The sequence below is a fragment of the Mandrillus leucophaeus genome, unplaced genomic scaffold (genome assembly GCF_000951045.1).
Source record: "Mandrillus leucophaeus isolate KB7577 unplaced genomic scaffold, Mleu.le_1.0 Scaffold550, whole genome shotgun sequence".
Taxonomy (NCBI): Eukaryota; Metazoa; Chordata; class Mammalia; order Primates; family Cercopithecidae; genus Mandrillus; species Mandrillus leucophaeus.
In genome coordinates, this window is record NW_012105920.1 from 675,417 (window position 1) to 682,644 (window position 7,228).

Here is a 7,228-nt window from a genome sequence, read left to right on the forward strand (position 1 = left end):
TGGGCTCAAGTGATCCTCCTGTCTCTGCCTCCCAAAGTGCTAAGATTATAGGTGTGAGCCATCATGCCTAGCCTCTGAAAACTCTTGCAGGGTAATTAATCATTGCCATCATTCTGGTATGTATCCTTTGAGACATTTTTTCTATTAATTTATACTTACGTATACATATAAAATATATATTTTGCATTCTTTCCTCTTTCACAGAATTGGGATCAAACTGCACATAACTCCATGCAACTTGCTTTTCTCACTTAACAGATGTCTTAGAGATATTTCCATGATGGCCCACCAAGTTCTATTACATTCTTTTCACTGCTGAATAGTATGTCAAAGTGTAGAAGCATTCCTTTGGCTTGAGCCCAGGAGTTCAAGACCAGCCTGGGAAACACAGTGAGACTCTGCTTAAATTGCTTTAAAAATTAGAAGACTTCCTCGATGAACTTTTAGATTTTTTCCATATTACAAACAATGCTGCAATGAAAATTCTCAAGCATTCCTCTTTGTGCACCTGTGGGTGGGTATTTCTCTAAGTTAGATAATGAGAACTAGGGAGAAGGATGTACATATTTTACAGCGTTATCAGATTCTGACAAATTGCCCTCCAAGAAGTTTCCACCAATATATAGACCCATTCATTTGTATGAGAGAGCCTATCTCCGCATGTCCTTACCCTATTTTTTTTTTTTTTTTTTTTTTTCAGGATCTTACTCTGTCACCAGGCTGGAGTGCCATAGCATGAACATGGCTCACTGCAGCCTTAACATCCTGGGCTCAAGTGACCCTCCCACCACAGCCTCCTGAGTAACTGGGACTATAGGTGTGCACCACCATGCCCAGCTAATTGTTTTTATTTTTAGTACAGTCTTGCTATGTTGCCCAGACTGGTCTTGAACTCCTGAGCTCAAGTAATCTCTCCCGCCTGGGCATCCCAGAGTGCTGGGATTACAGACTTGAGCTACCTTGCCTGACCCTCACCCTATCATAATTAAGCTCTACAGACTTGCTAATCTAGTGTAGGGTAAGGGTGGGGGGAAATCGCATGACATTGTCTTTATTTTTAAATTTTTTTTATGTAGCTTTAGAGTTGGGGTCTTGCTATGTTGTCCAGGCTGAAGTGCAGGGGCTATTCACAGGCTTGATCATAGTTCACTGTAGCCTTGAACTCCTGTACTCAAATGATCCTCCTGTCTTAGCCTTCTGAGTAGCGGGTACACAGGGCAGGCATCACTGTGCCCTGTGTATTTACTTATTTTGCATTCCCCTGATAATCAGTGAAATTGAATAGCTTTTCCAATGTTTATGTGCCATTTATATTTCCTCTGCCTGTATTTCTATTGTGTGGGTTGTCTTTTCCTTAGCAGCAACTCTTCATATACTCTGGATACAGATTCTTTCTTGATTATATGCATGATGAATATGTACTTCCGGATCATGACTGAGATGTTCCCCTTTTTATGGTTTCTTTTCAAATTGATAGTAAAATACTTTGTTGAAGTCAAATGTTTTAATCTTTTTCTTTTTGCATATTATTTAAGGATGCCTCTCTTACTACAAGATCTATGAGCCCTTTTCCTCTGTAGTTCCTTTTTTTTGAGATAGATTCTCACTCTGTCACCCAGACTGGAGTGCAGTGGCGTGAGCTCAGCTCACTGCAACCTCTGCCTTCTGGGTTCAAGCAATTCTCCTGCCTCAGCCTCCCAAGTAGCTGGGATTAGAGGCGCCTGCCACCACGCCCAGCTAATTTTTATATTTTGGTAGAGACGGGGTTTCGCCACGTTGGCCCGGCTGCTCTCGAACTCCTGACCTTGTGATTCGCCCGCCTCGGCCTCCCAAAGTGCTGGGATTGAAGGCATGAGCCACCGCACCCGGCCTGAAGTTCTTTAACTGTGAGAAATCTCTGCCTTTTCTGTCTTCTTTTAATACTGTCTCATCCTACCAACCCTCTTCATCTCCTCTCTGTGATCTCTGTTCTCTAGATCTAGAACTGATAGAATCTCTACATTTCACCTTTCCTTTGTTTTTCTCTGCCCTTGGTCTCACATTCTGAAATATCATATCTTTATAGTTTACCCCTTCTGTTGCTGTTTTTTAAACAAAGTTTTTATTTTAGAATAATTTCATATTGATAGAAAAATTGCAAAGATGGTACAGATAGTTCCTATATATCCCACATAAGTTTACTCTATTATTAACATTTACATTAGTATGGTGCCTTTGTTATAATCATTGAAGCAATATTGACACAAAATCCACACTTTACCCTATTGTCTTAGTTTTTACCTAATGTCCACTTTTTGTTCCAGGATCCCACTCATCACACTACATTACATGTAGTTGTCTTGTCTCCTCTTGGCTGTGACATTTGGGTGTTTACTTTCACAAATAATATTAAAATGTCCAAAGCTTCTTTCTTATTATGGAATCATTCTGAGAATATGAATTATAATTTTAAAGTATTTTATGTTCCCCCCAAATATTTGTTTGCTCTACAGTCAGTTCTTCAAAGGGGACCAACCTAAGCCATCATCTATTACTGTAGAGAAAGTAGAGCTGAGAGCTGTCATGATGAACACTTGTTCTTGGACAAAGACTCCCATTGGGCGGCTCTCCCATTGTGAATTTTAGCCACCCGTGCTGACTGCAATGGACAGGAGCATATGCATTGAGGCCTTATCTACTGGGAGGTCCATGGGGGCTGTAAGCACAAGAGGCCACCTTGGATATCACCCAGATCCCTTCTCAATCCTGGGGGTAGTGACCTCAGGGCTAGGTGGCCCCTTCCCTCTGTCTTGAGGAAGCCTCCCCTAAACAAAGGAGCACCCACCTGTACCCAGAGCCTGGAGAACCCTCTGAGGGATGCAGATTGGGAGACTGTATGCAGAAGCCCAAACTTTACCAAAACACTGGTAGAGTCCGTGAAAAAGGAAGGCTCCAGCTAGATGGAAGGGATGACCTCTGTAAGGCAGTCTGGGGACCGTCTGGAGGCCGTGAGGATGTCAGCTCTCACTGGAGTGAACCAAGCCACCTTTTCTTTTTTCTTTTTCTTTTTTTTTGAGATGGAATCTCACTCTGTTGCCAAGCTAGAGTGCAGTGGCCCAATCTCAGCTCACTGCAACCTCTGCCTCCCAGGTTCAAGTGATTCTCCAGCCTCAGCCTCCTGAGTAGCTGGGATTACAGGCACGTGCCACTGTGCCCAGCTAATTTTTGTATTTTTAGTGGTCAGGCTGGTCTCAAACTCCTGACCTCGTGATCCATCCGCCTTGGCCTCCCAAAGTGCTGGGATTACAGGCGTAAGCCACTGCACCTGGCCACTGAGCCACCTTTTCTAAAAATTGGCATGAAATAGATAACATATATACGGTCACCTTAAACAGGTTGCTCACATCCTCTCCTCAGTTGAGGACCACGGAGCAAAGGCCCGAGGCTGGTCTGACACTCGTGGGGAGGGTAGCAGGGGTCCAATTGTTTGCGTTGTCCCAGCATGAGGAGCCTCCCGTCTGGTTGAGCCCAGCCCCACAGACCCATCATAGCTTGGTTTATATGTATCTGTGTAGCAAGCCAAGGAGGTCTTGGTTGAACCTAGTGGTCATTAGAGGTACAGGGGTAGGGGACCATATCAGCAGTTTCCACTTTATTCTGAAGACAGTGGGATTTCTGGGACAGTCATGGTTTGAAAAGCTCGCTCAGCAGCCTTGTGGGGAATGGAGGAAAGGAGGCCAGGAGGTGTGGCCTCTGTGGTCACACAGAAGAAAAATTGTGGGACCTGAATCATGGCAGTAGCAAATGAGATAAAGCCACTAGCAATCCAGGACGTGAGTCTGTGGTGACCAAGGACCAAGTAGATGTGGCAGAGGAGACTCCCAACCTGTAACAGGAGGGGGTCCAGATTTCAAGGGAGAAGACATCAGGTTCTGTCTGAGTGATGGGGTGCCTGTGGGAAATCTGGGAGAAGTTATGGCTGGAAACTCTGGGAAGATGTTTGGGTCGGAGGAACCATGGCCCTGGGTAACATCAGCACAGCATATAGGTGGTACCTGGAGCCATCGGGGGAAGAGGCCATCATCAGATGATATAGGAGAAGGACACTTGTGAAGCCCTTTGGAGACGTCCGCCAGAACCTCTCCAGAGACAGATTGTTGTGTAACAAATTCTCTCAACTTGGTGGCTTAAACACCAGGCATTTATTGTCTCACCATTCCTATAGATGAAGAATCCAGAAACAGTTTAGCTGCATGGTTCTGGCTCGGGGTTTCCCATGAGGTTGCCATGAAGATGTCGGCCAGGGCTGCAGTCAGCTGAAGGCTTACCTGGGGCCCGAGGATCCACCTGCAGGATTCACTCACATGGCTGTTGGCTGAAGGCTTCAGCTCCTTTGGCTCTTGGCAGAAGGCATGAGATCCTCCCTGAATGGACCTTCAGAAGGCAGCTGCAGACCCACAACTTTTACTCAAGAGAGGAAGTCAGGGCTTAAAAGAGAAATCTGTGAATTGTCCAAATAGAAGTAACACTTGATGTCACAAAAACAAATGTCACAGAAAGAGAGAGACTGATTCTGACTTTATTTAAAAGTCTGGGGCCAGGCGCGGTGGCTCATACCTGTATTCCCAGCACTTTGGGAGGCCGAGGCAGGTGGATCACCTGAGGTCAGGAGTTTGAGACGAGCCTGGCCAACATGGCAAAACCCCGTCTCTACTAAAAATACAAAAATTAGCCTGGCATGGTGGTGTGTACCTGTAATCCCATCTACTAGGGGGCTGAGGCAGGAGGATTGCTTGAACCTAAGAGGTGGAGGTTGCAGTGAGCCGAGATCGCGCCGCTGCATTCCAGCCTGGGAGACAGAGCGAGACTCTGTCTCAGAAAAAAAAAAAAAAAAAAAAAAAAAGTTTGGGCCAGCCGCAGTGGCTCACACCTGTAATCTCAGCACTTTGGGAGGCTGAGGTGGGGATTGCTTGAGCCCAGGAGTTCAAGACCAGCCTTGGCAATATGGTGAAACTCCACCTCTACAAAAAATACAAAAACAATTAGCCAGACATGGAGGCGCACGCCTATAGTCCTAGCTACTTGGGAGGCTGAGGTGGGAGGATCACCTGAGCCTGGGGAGGTCGAAGTTGCACTGAGCCGTGATTGTGCCAGTGTACTCCAGCCTGGGCAACAGAGTGAGATCCTGTCTCAAAAAATACATATATTTTTTGATACTTTGCTCATTGTGATTTTTTGGTGCTAATTTTCACTTAAAAATGTTAAATTAAAATATTGTTTATCTTGATTACTGAATTCTTTGATGCCCTCTTAGATTTTGCATCCAAGGTGAGTACACCACTCACCCCACCTGGGCCCAGTCCTAGGGAGAGCAGAGGGCCCCAGCTGGGGCCTGGGAGAATAGCAGGAAAGTGAGAAAACAAAGTGGAGAGAGAAAAGGGTTTCAGAAAGAAGGTATGGTCAATGAAGACACTGCAGCGGAGATGGGACCGTTCCTTCCTCTACCTTTGCCACGTTACTCTGGTTTCTTCTTAATTTATCAAAGGTGGGAGGAGAATTTAGAACTTCCTAGAGTCCGGCCTCAGGCAGTGAGAGAGATTTCCAGGCAGATCCCCAGGCGGCTCTGTGGCTTCGATTCCTGCCTCCCAGAGGTTGCAGCACTATCTACAGAGCAGAGTGCCCTGTAAGAAAATCATTTTTGAGGAGGGGGAAGAAGTCAACCCTGAAGCTTCAAATGGTGTCACCTCTCTTCAGAAGGACCAAGAATGCGAGTAAACTGGGCACAGCGGCTTACATCTGTAATCCCAGCGCTTTTGGAGGCCAGGGCGGGAGAATCCCTTGAGCCCAGGAGTTCAAGATCAGCCTGGCCAACATAGTGAGACCTTGTCTCTAAAAACAAAATAAGATAAAAAATAAAAGAATAGGAGTGAATGAGGAACCCTGTGGCTCCCTAATCCCCGTTTAAGGCTCAGTGTGCAGCGTTTGCACATCTACCCGGGCTAGATCTCCTTGTTGCCACACATGTTCTATTTCTACCCTCAAAACAATAGAGGACTTTGGAAGGGAAACTGAGGCCAAAACGCACAAACTAATTCATCCAAGGCCTTGCAGTGTGACTGCTGTGTCAACAGGGTCAGGGTGTCCCACTGGGATTTGAACCCACGCCCCCTGACCAGTCTAGGCTGCACCTTTGGCCCCTTAATCTCATGGATAAACAATCTCGTAATCCTAGTAGATGGGCTACTTCTGGGCAGCAGGCTAATCCCATCCACAGTTCATTCATGCAATCCACATCTATTGAGCACCTATCCATCATCAGCCACCTCAGAGCTGGGGATACAAAGCCCGGGTGTTTAGTTAACAGGATGATAGTGGACAGGATACGAAGTGTGGCTGGGCCCAGGCCATGCTAATGTGGATTTCCATTAGCTTCCCACTGAGCAGTTGATTTCAGATTTTCCTTCTTTTGGGGTTGGAGGCCCTTCCACGTTGACTGAACAGATGCAGCCCTGCCACCGGCTGAGCAGTGGGCCTGGAGAAGGCCCTGGCACAGGGACGCACAGGTATAATCCTGGGTATAATCCCTTTAGACCTGCCTCTACTCTTGCCTCATTGCAGGAGGGCTGAGTCACAGCCTTGCTTGCAAAGCAAGTGGCATTCTTGCCACCCTAAAGGACACTGGCCCCAGTTAACGTGACCTGGCTTTGAAAGACCATTGATGAATCAGTGCGCAGGACACCTAAAGTAATAAGACTGGGATGGCCAGATGCAGTGGCTCACACCTGTAATCCCAGAACTTTGGGAGGCCGAGGTGGGCGGATCACCTGAGGTCAAGTGTTCAAAACCAGCCTGGCCAACATGGTGAAATCCTGTCTCTACTAAAAATACAAAAAAATTAGCTGGGCGTGGTGGCAGGCACCTGGAATCCCAGTTACAGGAGCCTGAGACAGGAGCATCACCTGAACCTGGGAGGCGGAGGTTGCAGTGAGTCGAGATCATGCCATCGCACTCCAGCCTGAACAACAAGAGTGAAACTCCATCTCAAAAACAAACAAACATAAATTAGCCGGACATGGTGGTGCACGCCTGTAATCCCAGCTACTTGGGAGGCTGAGGCAGGAGAATCCCTTGAATCCAGGAGGCAGAGGTTGCAGTGAGCTGAGATCGTGTTGCTATGCTCCAGCCTGGGCGACAAAGTGAGACTCTGTCTCAAAAAAATATATGTATATGGCCGGGCACGGTGGCTCAC

General features: G+C 46.7%; 1 protein-coding gene across 1 annotated transcript in view; it reads right to left on the bottom strand.

Annotated features, from left to right (window-relative positions):
• Nucleotides 1-7,107, bottom strand: part of LEFTY2 (left-right determination factor 2) — a 21,402-nt gene extending 14,295 nt beyond the window's left edge. The window contains exon 1 of the mRNA XM_011997961.1: nt 7,082-7,107. The gene's annotated coding sequence lies outside the window, so the exon portion shown is untranslated. The remainder of the gene's footprint in view (nt 1-7,081) is intronic.
• Nucleotides 7,108-7,228: the final 121 nt, after the last annotated feature.